Here is a 15,053-nt window from a genome sequence, read left to right on the forward strand (position 1 = left end):
CCAAAATTGCATAACTTCTGGGAATCTGGGGGCTCACCCTTCAAATGGTAGATTAGGATGTGCAGAAAAAACTTTTGTATGGGGCCGACTAAAAAAAATCATGTTTAGAGGTTCCGCAAGCGCGATCTTTAAAAAAAGTCCACTTTCAAAAGATTTGATTTTAAATAAATTCTGGGTCCAAAAATTTTCATAAAATTTATATATTTTATATTTTTTTAATTTTGTTTGAGTTAAAAACTACACGTAAAAAATACAAAATGAACCGAATTTGTATCAAAATGTAAAACTAGAAAGCTATTTTCAAGAAAAAAAATTTTTGGTCAAAAAATTTTGAATTCGACTGACCAAAATGTGTACCAAGCGTAGAATATTTTTGATACCAATGGCATCAAAAGATGCGGATTCTTGTGCACTTAAACTTTGCTGAACAAAACATGTGGTTTGTATCAACGTGTGAACAGCTATTCACGATTTAATGCTTAACAAAAATCACAATTTAGGATATTTATTATTTAATTTATCAAATTTGTCTTAATAAATGCCTACTTAAAAATCAAAATACTTGCAAAAAAAAGACTTTGATGGTTTAAAGAAGTCATCAGAAGGCCATATGCCGAATTTGAGCAGAATCGGACAACAGGAAGGGGTTGCACTGAATCTCAAGTGTGAAAGGGATTCTGAGACATAGTGTTCTAAAGAAGCATAAAAAACTGGTTTTTCATCATACATTTTTGTCTTTACCAATCGATTGCTTGACTATGAAGGTTTTATTGAAATTTCAATTAAGACTAACATTTCACTTGAAGACTGCAACTCGATTGGACTTAAAACAAAAAAGTTATGGCTGTTCCATGGTTTTTGTGGCAAATTTTAAAGTAGGTATTTATTAAGATAAATTTGATAAATTAAATAAAAAATATCCTAAATTGTGATTTTTGTTAAGCATTAAATCGTGAATAGCTGTTCACACGTTGATACAAACCACATGTTTTGTTCAGCAAAGTTTAAGTGCACAAGAATCCGCATCTTTTGATGCCATTGGTATCAAAAATATTCTACGCTTGGTACACATTTTGGTCAGTCGAATTCAAAATTTTTGGACCAAAAAAATTTTTTTTCTTGAAAATAGCTTTCTAGTTTTACATTTTGATACAAATTCGGTTCATTTTGTATTTTTTACGTGTAGTTTTTAACTCAAACAAAATTAAAAAAATATAAAATATATAAATTTTATGAAAATTTTAGGACCCAGAATTTATTTAAAATCAAATCTTTTGCAAGTGGACTTTTTTTAAAGATCGCGCTTGCGGAACCTCTAAACATGATTTTTTTTTAGTCGGCCCCATACAAAAGTTTGTTCTGCACATCTTAATCTACCATTTGAAGGGTGAGCCCCCAGATTCCCAGAAGTTATGCAATTTTGGGACACCCTACTGTCCACCCATCGCAACGTTGATAAAAAGTCGCGAATGCCATTAAGAAGGTGAAACGACTATAATCGAAACTACAAAAAAAAAAACAATCAGGATCAGAATCAAAGTAAAGATAAAGATAAGGTTGAAAAATATGGTTAAGCCATGGAATTTGATCTGGATCAGAATCAGGATATGGGTCAGGATCAAGACAAGAAACAGGACCAAGATTAGTATCAAAAGAATCAGAAACTTAACAGATTGAGATAAGTATCAAGATAAGGATGAGCATAAGGATAAGGATCAAGATATTCATTAGAATTTGGATCTGCATGCAACACCATGATGAGTGTCAGAATTACAAAGTACCTTCATCAGGATCTAAATTAAAATGAAGATCAGTTGACCAAAGAGTTGATTTTCTTTTGAAATTGAAAAAAAAAATATGGTTTTGGTTTTATCGCTTATCCTCTCCACCAACTCGTTTTTTTTTTTTCAAAATATAGATGAATCATAAAAACTGGATCCATAGCTCTCTGTTAGTTCTTTTATTTATTTTATTGCTAATTTGTGGCTTATTGCTTACTTACTTACTCCTCGAGAAAACATTTAAGGCAAACCAACAGCAGCTGGTACCAACACAAGTTGTTAACATAAATCTGGAATAATATACTGAGAGTAGGATTTATTCTTATCTTAGTTGATACATCATGGAACACAGCAAAAACGAGAGCATGATTTGCATATACTGATGACATTGTAATACCAAATTTGGTAAGTTTTTTAAAAACACAATGTTCCAAATTAAGACACCACGTAATTGCAAACTTTTAGAAAATAAGATAAAGTTATAGTTTCTAACTGCGTAGGAAATTTTTTGATGGGTATCACCTTACATCTCGGACCATGGAAAAGGACTCATTCTTCGATATTATTCGTTCTTTACAAAACGTTCTCTTACTGCTTGGCTGGGAAATGCTGAGTCTTATGTGTTCCAACATAATTCAGCAGCAACATCTGCTGACCTCTCCTGTTCTGCACTTATTACGAAGACACGTATCATATGCTTTTAAATTGGGATGTAAAATGTTGTTTGCTAATGAACTACACAATGAGTATAACACTTCTCTCACGACAGCTATTTTAACGATGCTATGTAAAAATGTTCGGTTGCTTGTATGTGGAAATAATACATTGAATAGTTTATTTCTAATTTGTTTTTGAAGAGTAAGTCAAAAGCATAGGTATATTTTTCAGACTTTTGGGCTTTCGCACTAAGATTTTTGCATCTGTTTGATGTTGTTTTGTTGACTTGCACTTTGAAAACTTGCTAACTATTCAAGTGAGACAACAAATCAGACTCTATTCTAATAATTCTTCCTTGGAGGTGGAATGATGAAATTATCGGCATTATATTCTATGCCGGGTTGGCACTAATAAGCATTCTCATCGCTAGCATTGTTCTCCCAGTGCTACCGTATCCGTATGTCTGGAAGAAAGCAGACAAAATATTAAGCAGGATGGAAACAATCAGCCACCATATGGAGCACCCCATCCCATTCCCATAACATTACCCATTCCATTCGCATTACCATCCATTCTCATCCCATTCCCATCCCATTCCCATCCCATTCCCATCCCATTCCCATCCCATTCCCATCCCATTCCCATCCCATTCCCATCCCATTCCCATCTCATTCTTATCCCATTTCCATCCCATTCCCATTCCATTCCCATCCCGTTTCCATCACATTCCCATATCATTCCCATCCCATTTCCATTTCCATCTCATTCCCACCAAAAACAAGGTAAGATGAAAAACAAACAACCAGCTAATTGGCAGCAGACGCCCAACGCAGTGCGTTTTTTTTTTGGTTGCGCAGCAGAAGCACTTTGACAATAAACCATCATTTACTAACATTTACTGAGTCAAGTTGGTACACTGGTTAAGTTATGATAATGGCAGGTCGAAATAAAAATTTGGCGTTAGGTTTGATTCTCACTTTATTTTTTTTCAATTTGGAATAAATTATCTAATAGGATGAAAATCCCATCATTTTTTTTTCTTGTTTCGCTTGAATGTAGTGGTCATGCATAATTTTGCTTGGGAGCTCGAGTCTTTATGTGAGTAGTGCTTTCCCAATCATATCATCTTTGGTACTGTACACTTTTCAGTGCATTTTTGGCATAGAGCTAACACCGCGCGGTATTGAAATTTGGCAACCTCTTCTTTGGGTGTAGGTATTAGCATTGATAGTCCAAAACTCTTCAAAGTCCTAAAAATGCCACTAAACAGTTAACCAGTTCGAAAAACGTGGCTCATTTGTACTGCACCTGTTTCCTCAGAAAATCCCGCTCTAGAAACGGTTATTTTTATCAACATAATCAACCGAAGATAAGAGAAATTTCCATTCTTTCGTGTCTACTCTATTGCGGAGCATGCGATATGAATGGAAAAACTGCACCGGGACCACCACGACCGACGTATGTATATCCCCATTCGTTCCGGGTGGTAGAACCCTCACTATTTACTCTTGGCCTGATAGCACCCACCTGTTTGAAGGTCGTCCGAGAAAAAATACTCACCTTCCCTGCCTTGTCGTTTGGGGAGAAACATCTCCAAGGGAACACCATCACCACACTGGCTGGGAAGGGGGGAGGAAAGCGAACGTCGAATGCAATCAGGCGAATCAGACTCACCCAACCAAAACCAAAACTGGGGCATATCTGTGATGTAATGGATCTTTCCGGTATTGGCCAGGTGAGCAACAACGAGGTGCGGTGTTCTAGACGTTGGAATAATGGCGTTTCGGACATATTTTTACACAAATTAATTTCACCACGAAAAATTTTTATATCAGCTTTCTTGGACAGTAAGTGATTATTTTTTTGAGCATTCCGTAGCTCATCTACACTCTTTTGTCCGAAGCATTTTTTTTTTAATTTTGTTTCTTAGACTTTGAATAACGGAAACATAAGTGTTCTAGCCTAATATTGTAAGAGAAACAAATTTGACTAACATTACAAGGTTTTCAAAAATATTAATTTTGAAAAACAAGAGGGATATTGCGGTTTTAGTCAGTAGTATCATATTGATACTCCAGGAACTCTAACGGTTATAAATTTCTGAGGGTTGAAACGCTCGCGTGCAAATTTTCCTCTCAACTCAATGTAGGTATGATAACGACGATATAGCACAAACAGCCAACAGTTTATATGGGCGATTCCTTTGGCCGACCCTCGACTCAGCATTGAATAAGTGACATCAATTGCCCGCCTCTCAAACCTCCTAGTTTTCATCTCGATCCGATGTATAATAACGAAAATATCTCGGAAAAAGTGAACATTTAAATTAAATGATTGAATATGGACGACCCATTTTGCCAACCCTTTGCCCAAAATTTAAACCCTGAAATCAATTGCAAGCCCCTCAAATTTCGCTTGAGAAAAAAATTCATCCTAATCAAATGTATAATAACGACAGTATTCCGGAAACAGTTAACAGTTAAAATGGACGACCGCTTTTACCAACTCCTGATCCAAAACTTGATTCCTGAAAATAATTGTCCGTCCCTTAAAAACCTCATGTGCAAATTTTTATCTCAATCTGAAATACAAAAACGTCAATATCACTTTCAATATTTGCTTTGTATGGACGACCCCCTTCAAAAGGGATCATTCAAAATACTGATCTTCTAAAATTTAATAATTCCTCGTACTGTTGAGCACCCATATTAAATTTTAGCTCTCTAGATCTTAAGAAGGCTGAGCTTATTGAAGACAACAAAAAAAACAAACACACACAAACAGAAATTGCTTTATATATAAAGGATATTTTTCCCAACCTATGATGCCTAGCACAATTGATTATATTAAGTAGTAATCTGTACTGAAAACTGTAAAGTTTGAAGATTAAGAGAAATTACTCAACGAACAGGAAAATTCGAAACATTCGGAACTCTAGGTATAATTTATGCTTCGCTACTCTCTGGAGCCATCATAAGTTGTCTAGAGTAGAAGAGAACCAGTAGTGTCCAGTAGTGATGTTTCGTTATCAGATTAGACAGGATACATCCAGAAGAACCAAGCCCAGTAATGCCTGTGAAAATATTTGGGACTACCAATTTATTCAATTTTTTTTTCATCATCAGCTGCCTGAGAACACTAAATAAGTGAATTTGTTTCACAATGAACCAGCAGTACGAATAATACAGAAAAGGTTCAACACCGTAGGACAAAAAAGAAAAAAAAAATGGGTTTAACAACAACCCCCCCATGGAGATTTTTCCATGTTCAATTTTCACCGTAGTAGCGGAAAATTACTTGACCTTTAAAAGTGTTTAATGATAAGTGTTAACAAGCAAGTCAGAAATTTGACTAGCCTCCGGCGAAATTTACTTTCAAATCACCCTAGACTTGAGAAATTTCATTGTACGACACTATGTGACGTTCACGAATTGCAACTCATTTTAATTGTACCGTAAACTGGGGGAACTTTGAACAACGTGAAATTTTTGCAGATAATCATCATTAACAAAGTAAAAAGTTAAAATACGTGTAAATTGTACACTACGTTTGATAGCCTATAAATTGAGTAACAAATAAGCTAAATTTGGGTTTTCTCTTCTCTTCTGATCAAATTTAAGCATTTAGGAGCAAATGGGTTGTTTTATGTGAAAGTTCAACTTTTTTCTTTGTTTAGGTTTAGTTTAGGTGTTATTTTTATGGTCATTAGGTGAAAATTTTTGTATGGGAGAGTGGGGAATCGTGGGCCACTTTTTTCGTTGCTCCATAACTTCTTTATTATAAAAGGTAAAATGAAAATAAAAAATGGTATGGTTTTGCTACATTTTAAAGGTATCATAAGATATTTTTTTTAAATTTTTAATAAGTTATTTTCCTCAAATTCTGATTGTTTGAAAAAAGCCATATTTATTGAATTTTGAAAAATGGTGGGGCATCGTGGGCCACCAAATCCATATTGACCAAATAACATGTTAAGTTTATGAGTTGACCCAAAACTGTGATTTCCTAATTCATTTCGTTATTTAAAAAAAATTTCAGGTGATGAAATTAAAAAAAGAGCTGTGTAGGATCGCATAGATTCCAAAACCTGGCTCGCGAACGTTTTGGCTAAATTTCTAATATAGGATGCACAAAATATTTTCCATTACTCTTCATATGGCATTAGAAAACTTTACAGATAGATAAAACGTATTTTAAATTCTGAATGTGTATAAAAATATAAAAATATAGGTGATTCAAGATGTGTGGCCCACGATTCCCCACAAGCAATGATTTGCAAATTGGTTGCGTTTGTGTGACTTATTGCCCAGATAACCAGAAATCGTAAAGCAGTGTTCATTGTAGATTGTTAAAGCATCCAGTTTAATTGGAATTGTATAAACATCATGTTGTAGCTAAACCAAGTTACATTTTATCGTTTATGGTTTGTATAGTTCATTATATACGATAACATTTTGTTAATCGTACAGAAAGATCAATAAAGTTGATTTAAATCCCAGTAGAATTGTGTAAAAATCAATATTTAATCCCACTGTACAATTAAGCAATCTTTCATACTTGCGATCTATGATGATATATTATTTCCATGAAAGGTCGTACAGTAATTGTGAGAAAATCGTATAATGGAATTTGAACAATCTATTCATACATGTCATTCCAAGTCGCTTATTGAGATTTAATTAATCTGTAAATAATTGTTAATAATGCAATTCCTGTGCTTAGCAATATCGTAATCATCTTATGTCAACAATTGCAAAAATTGGAAATCCTTGATGAATTTTGATGCAAAAAAGAGGGCAGTTTTAATTTAAAAAAAATTATAAAAATGAAAAAAGTGGCGCATACAGTCGGCGTTTGCAAAAACACAGGCGACGCTTAAAAAAATCCGGTTCTGTGATAAACGAATCCAGAAACCCAGAAATCGTAAAATAGTGTTTATGTAGATTGTTAAAGCATCCAGTTAAGATTGAAATTGTATAAGCATCATGTTGTAGCTAAACCAAATTATATTTTATCGTTTATGGTTTGTTCAGTTCATTATAAACGATAATATTTTGTTAATCGTATAGAAAGATCACTAAAGTTGTTTTGAATTGCAGTAGAATTGTGTAAAACTCAATATTATATCCCACTGTACAATTGAGCAATCTATCATGCTTGCGATCTATGATGACATATTATTTCCATGAAATGTCGTACAGTAATTGTAAGAACATCGTATTATGGAAATTAAACAATCTGCAAATTGTCGAATTGTTTAACAGTACAGTAAATAGCTAGCTAAGATCGCACAGCTATGAATATGGATTGTAATAGAATCGTCTATGAGATAGGTTAAAGTTGCATATCAAGAAACGGCATCTATAAATAGATTTGGAGTCCGAAATGATGCAGTCAGTGGTATTTTATACGATCAACTGATTTTTAAACGGCACTCTCAACTGTACATGAACAAATTTGCTTGTTTGCATCAACATGAAATGGCGCCGAGGAAGTATCGAAGGAGAGGGATCGGAACGTTGTGAGTTCGAGACTGAGCGAAAAGAGACACGTAAAGTTGTGTATGGTTCAATTTTTTTTCGCAGTAAACATTAAATTGTGTTGTGTTGTGTGTTGTGTTCACGGCGATTCATAGTAAAATCGTAATAAGGGAAAAATATAATTGCTTTGGGATACAGTAACAATAAATTGTATTAAATGGCGAAGAAAGTTGTACAAACCTCAGGCTACCTGCTTAAGGAAATTGTAATCAAATTGTAAGACAGGCAATGTAAAGTTGAAAGTTGTACAATCCTAAAATTGTATGCAATGTAAAGTTGCTGTCAAATTGTTGAAAACGCAATACTAAGTTTAATATTTTCAAGGTGAGCCAAATTTGGTCCGTATATTGCCTCCACTTTGGTACGTACAGGCTCATATAGAATATTCTATACAACTTTTTCAGATTGTACAAAAGTGTGTATATCTCAGAAACAACTGAAATATACAGACCAAAATGTTCACTGGGCCCAGATAACCAGAAATCGTAAAGCAGTGTTCATTGTAGATTGTTAAAGCATCCAGTTTAAATTGGAATTGTATAAACATCATGTTGTAGCTAAACCAAGTTACATTTTATCGTTTATGGTTTGTATAGTTCATTATATACGATAACATTTTGTTAATCGTACAGAAAGATCAATAAAGTTGATTTAAATCCCAGTAGAATTGTGTAAAAATCAATATTTAATCCCACTGTACAATTAAGCAATCTTTCATACTTGCGATCTATGATGATATATTATTTCCATGAAAGGTCGTACAGTAATTGTGAGAAAATCGTATAATGGAATTTGAACAATCTATTCATACATGTCATTCCAAGTCGCTTATTGAGATTTAATTAATCTGTAAATAATTGTTAATAATGCAATTCCTATGCTTAGCAATATCGTAATCATCTTATGTCAACAATTGCAAAAATTGGAAATCCTTGATGAATTTTGATGCAAAAAAGAGGGCAGTTTTAATTTAAAAAAAATTATAAAAATGAAAAAAGTGGCGCATACAGTCGGCGTTTGCAAAAACACAGGCGACGCTTAAAAAAATCCGGTTCTGTGATAAACGAATCCAGAAACCCAGAAATCGTAAAATAGTGTTTATGTAGATTGTTAAAGCATCCAGTTAAGATTGAAATTGTATAAGCATCATGTTGTAGCTAAACCAAATTATATTTTATCGTTTATGGTTTGTTCAGTTCATTATAAACGATAATATTTTGTTAATCGTATAGAAAGATCACTAAAGTTGTTTTGAATTGCAGTAGAATTGTGTAAAACTCAATATTATATCCCACTGTACAATTGAGCAATCTATCATGCTTGCGATCTATGATGACATATTATTTCCATGAAATGTCGTACAGTAATTGTAAGAACATCGTATTATGGAAATTAAACAATCTGCAAATTGTCGAATTGTTTAACAGTACAGTAAATAGCTAGCTAAGATCGCACAGCTATGAATATGGATTGTAATAGAATCGTCTATGAGATAGGTTAAAGTTGCATATCAAGAAACGGCATCTATAAATAGATTTGGAGTCCGAAATGATGCAGTCAGTGGTATTTTATACGATCAACTGATTTTTAAACGGCACTCTCAACTGTACATGAACAAATTTGCTTGTTTGCATCAACATGAAATGGCGCCGAGGAAGTATCGAAGGAGAGGGATCGGAACGTTGTGAGTTCGAGACTGAGCGAAAAGAGACACGTAAAGTTGTGTATGGTTCAATTTTTTTTCGCAGTAAACATTAAATTGTGTTGTGTTGTGTGTTGTGTTCACGGCGATTCATAGTAAAATCGTAATAAGGGAAAAATATAATTGCTTTGGGATACAGTAACAATAAATTGTATTAAATGGCGAAGAAAGTTGTACAAACCTCAGGCTACCTGCTTAAGGAAATTGTAATCAAATTGTAAGACAGGCAATGTAAAGTTGAAAGTTGTACAATCCTAAAATTGTATGCAAAGTAAAGTTGCTGTCAAATTGTTGAAAACGCAATACTAAGTTTAATATTTTCAAGGTGAGCCAAATTTGGTCCGTATATTGCCTCCACTTTGGTACGTACAGGCTCATATAGAATATTCTATACAACTTTTTCAGATTGTACAAAAGTGTGTATATCTCAGAAACAACTGAAATATACAGACCAAAATGTTCACTGGGTGATGTTTCATCAAAAATTCCTTTTCCACGTGAAAGATCATGACAAAACTAAGTTCATAAGCGTATGAGCATATTTTTGTTATGCACTTTAGGTTCCCCATCGATGAAATTAGCGGGTGTTTTTTTAATTATGTAAGTAAATTTTTGTAACTTTTTTTAGCTTGATAAATAAAAGAAGCATATGATGGATATTCCAGTCAACAAGATTTAGGAATATATGCTCACGCAAAGAGACGACGATGACAGTTGGTTTGAGATTTTTATCTCTACATATATCTGAGATATTAAAAGTGGCCCATGTTTCCCCATGGCCCACGATACCCCACTCTCCCCTATTTAATAAAACGGTGGTTTTCCATGAGATAGCCCGCATAGTAAAAATGACTAAAACCCTATCAAATGATTCAATTTGAAGAAAAAAAATACATGAGAACAGTGCGAGGACCTAGGGAATTGCATGAATGCAAAATTTCATTTGTTTCATTTGATCATCGCATACATAGTAAACTTCCTGACAGTTGATGGTTTAAGTATTTGTAAGATGCTAGCCATCATAATCTCGAAAGATGTACGCTTAGAGTTAAGTTAAGGGGGGGGGTAGGGTCTAAAATTTTCAAAAAATCGATTTTTTAATTTTTTTATTTTCTTATTGTAAAACATTTCAAGAATGTTGTGTCAAATTTTCAAGTCAATTGGAGCAAAACTGTAGAAATTATAGGCCTTTATCTCCTCCTATCTAATACTGCAAGAAAGCAAGAGCAGAAACTTCAAACGCGTTTTTCTCGAAAGCACATTTTTAAAGTCCGTGGACATCGTCATTTGAAAACTACTTATCCGATTCTTTTCAAATTTGGAACATATTTTCTATATATAAAATACCAGACCCCAACGTTTTTCTTTTTTGATTTTTTTACTTTGGGGAGATTTTACAGGTGAAAAATGGCGGATTTTTAAGTGAAAAATCGTAGTTTTTACTTCAAACAGCCACAAAAATTTCATAAAAATATTTTTAAGTTAAATAAAAACGTTGGGGTCCAGAAAAACATCTATTAAAAATATTTTGCTCTGATTTTTTGACTTCAAATGATTCTGTGCTGAGATACAGTGTCCACCGCAAATCCTGTTTTCTAAAAGGCATCCTCGAAAATGCTCCGTCACCGGCTCATTTTTCAATATTTTTCTACGAAAAAATTACTAAATGTTCTTTTAACAATGCTTTGTATAATGCAAAAAATTTTAATACATTTGTTTGAACGATAGCTCCAGAAAAAAATCGTGAAAATGGTGTTTTTTTATACCCGTTAGACCCTACCCCCCCCTTAAAGGAATCCCTTCGAGGAAACATCAAGTATTATCGAGATCCGTTAGTGTTTTTGATCGTTTCTAACATGCTAATTGACAAAAAGTATATTTCTTTCAGAAATAATTCTTGAGATTTATACGAATATATGGGAGATAGTGGTCTACAATTAGCGGAACCACAAAATAGCGGAACTATTCAATTCGCTAGCTCAATCAAAATTCAACGACAAAATTGAACCGCTAACATGAAGTTAACGGACTAATTAGCGATTAGCTGATTAGTGCTTTGTGGCGAACACTGGTTATAACACATTTTAGAACTTGCAACGGGAGGCAGTCGGGCGTGGGTGTAATCGAGGTGCTTAGCGGATGATTTAAATGCGCCACTCCGAAGAGATCATCCCCCTGTTTGGTGCGTGCCCGGCTAAGAGACCCATCAATAGGGTGGGTGTATTCTGTCTGGCCCTTGATTACCGATCACCCTACCGTTCCTCAATCCGTTGACCCTCAATCAAATATCCCCAAATAATTACCGGAGAAAACCAAGATGAGAAGACAAATCCTATGTTGGTCCCGAAAATACTAACTAAATAAGAAACAAGTTCCTAAGAATTTCTTCAACCGACCCACTTTCCCCGTACAAGTTTGCTAAGATAGCGTAGAAGGCAGGAAAGGGGCAAAAAAAACAACGGAAGTCAACCTAGACTTCCAGTAAAAAAACTACGGAACCGGAAAAAACGATGTCTTCAACTCTCCAACAAAAGTCACCAAAGAAAAACTACATAAAAATGTCTTTCAAAAACGAGCTCTATTAGCCATAAAAATTGATGGTGGTTTTGGTTGTTAGTGGGGGTTTACATTTTGGTTTTCAGGATTTCCCTACTCTGCTACCTTACATTTTCGTTCGGGTTTTCCCCTCTAACGCTCAGCGCTCGCAAGCGCTGCCTGGCTATTTGTTTTCCCTCAGAATTTTATCTAGGAGTGCAGTTTTGGACGTTTAATTGGCCTAAGTCATAGAGAATTTTTCCTAGGAAATTCTTATCTGATCATGTGTGCAAATTGGGGTTTGGTTTGTTTGGGTTGATTGGTTGTGTGGTTTGGTGATAATTATCGAATTCCAATCATCATCATGTGCGCGCGCACGCCTCAACCAGGCTGCTCTTAATCATTGAGCATTTAAAAATAAAAGTTCTCAAAAATCTGGATTCGAACTCGTGACCTCGAGGTAACTGGGGTAACGAGTGCTTAAGCACTGACCGAACCAACTGAGCTGTGGTGGCAGGCTTGAGAATGGGAGGCTGCAGACGAATCTGTTATTTCCCCGGAAATTGGATGGTTTTCCGGAAAAGTTGTCCTGGGTTCTCCAATGGGGTGGAACAATCACTCCTGGGTGGCCGTCACGCGTATGCCGTTTCGCCGATCTACGGTGTGCTCGTCGGACGAAACGTACCACGAGATGTTGGGTGGTTTGATGATCGCGTTCGCTCAGCGTGGGCAACCTTCCCTTGGACCGTCGTGTACGTGTTGCAGGTAGATCGGTACCTCCAGTAATCTATTTTTTTTTTAAAATTCGATTAACAAAAAAATACCCAAATGCACATAATTCGATAAACCAATTACCCTTTATAGCTACGATAAATTGCACTTGAAAAACTTTACTGCACTTTTGTTTGCACTCGGAGGGATCTGAGGGAAAATAGTAACTTAGTCAAATTGTTGAAAACGTGGTTTCTTCATTACTAGTACCTTTTTGTACTTTATCACGCGCGGTATACAAAATTAAAACCGATCCTGCCTACTTCACAGTCGAAGGAAAAGTGGTCAAGGGATCGCATTAGCCGTCAGATCAAATGAGCTATTGATCTTCGGGACCGGAATTGCGTAATTAATAGCGAACTAATAATTCCGAAATTTCCCGAAGAAAATGTCTTCTTACCCAAACCTTTCCCTTTCATACATCCGAGGGTTCGTTCTCGGGTGTAAGAGTTCGGGTGGAGCGATATCGAAAACCTCGGTACACCAATACAATCATACTATCCCCGTGATGGGGTTAATGACCGGGCAAGCACCAATCAGCTGGTGATTACAGGCTTCATCCAAACATGCGCTAAGCGATCACACCCCAGTTGCAGAAAAAATATCTCATTATTTAAATGCCCGTTCCTTGGTGACGTCATACCTGGAATTCCCTTGGGCGGTGGGGTTTACGTCATTGAGTGACTCGCCAGAAGAGCGGATTTAAGTTTCCCTAAAAGATTTCTATGACGTCACTGAGCGACTGGTGTTGCGAAGTGCAAACTCTCTGAGTAGTCGCAATCTAAAAATAGCTGAGAGCGTGCTTGGGGTGTTCAAGCAAAACAGAACAGAAAAATCGATACTTTATCGATACAATTTTATGGGTGCTAGGGGTGTTTAGGTAAAATAAGTTTCCGCAAAATCGATACTGCTACATCATTCCTCACTAAATTTTCGAAAATTTGATTGGAAAATACAAAGTATTTTTCCAATCAAATTTTCGAAGGTCAAACGTAACGTAGTTTTCAATGAAATATTTTAGTTTCCGGGGTCATATAGTATCATCACCAATAAATTGGCTCCTTCTCAATTTGCAGGAAGTAAAAGAATTATTACTCCTGTTACTGACCGTCAACGTATATTTCAACTCTGGTCTCCAGCGGATCTAAAACATTTAATGCAAACTGATTACTTGACCTAATGAGACTCACAAAAAGATTACTTAATAAACAACTGTTGAATAACTTTCCATTCGAACAAAATCTAAAAACGGTAATTCGAAGCTTGCAAACGGTAATTGATGACAATTGGTAATTATGCATAAAATTAACTGATGAACGGAAGCCATAGTTGATTGATGATCACAACAAAAAAAAAATTCATATCTTTAACACTGAAAACCTAGTTGAGAAATTAACTCTAACCCTCAAAAACAAATATCGAGAAAAACCGAATTGTATCTTCTCAACTAGAAAAAGCCTAGTGCAAAAAAAAAAAAAATCAACGCAGTTGGAAATTTTAACCTCAAATATTGATTCGAGAAACAAAAAATATAAACATGCGTTCATCTTGAAAACCATTTCGAATTACTATCTCGAACATATTCAAGTAACGTTCTTCAAAATTTGGTTCACCTGCAAAAAAAAATATCGATAACATTATAACATGAGGCATCATTATCAATCGAAAGTCTCAGTTGTAGATATCAATTCCTTAGAAGAATTGATAAGGATAAATCGAAAAATTGACGCTACTGATCTTTCTCTTCAAAATTCGTGGGAACCACAATCGAAACGTGCGATTAATAACGTGGAAGTCGATGAGGATTCCGAGAAAGAGTTTTCTGAGGACGGGGAGTCTACGGGGGTAAATGCACTGAATAGTCGTCCCTTCAGGCAAAATACAAACCCAGCTCAACCACACATAAACTTTTCTAATAATCAGAGAACTCCAACATCATCCGATAAGATCCAGGATCAATCAAAACCTAATCAGCAAACGAACCAACTACAGCAACCGCGACAACAACAGTTTTCAAACAACAATTTACCCTCAGCATCGGCCTGTTGGAATTGCCACCAAGAAGGT

The sequence above is a fragment of the Uranotaenia lowii genome, chromosome 3, assembly GCF_029784155.1.
Source record: "Uranotaenia lowii strain MFRU-FL chromosome 3, ASM2978415v1, whole genome shotgun sequence".
NCBI lineage: Eukaryota > Metazoa > Arthropoda > Insecta > Diptera > Culicidae > Uranotaenia > Uranotaenia lowii.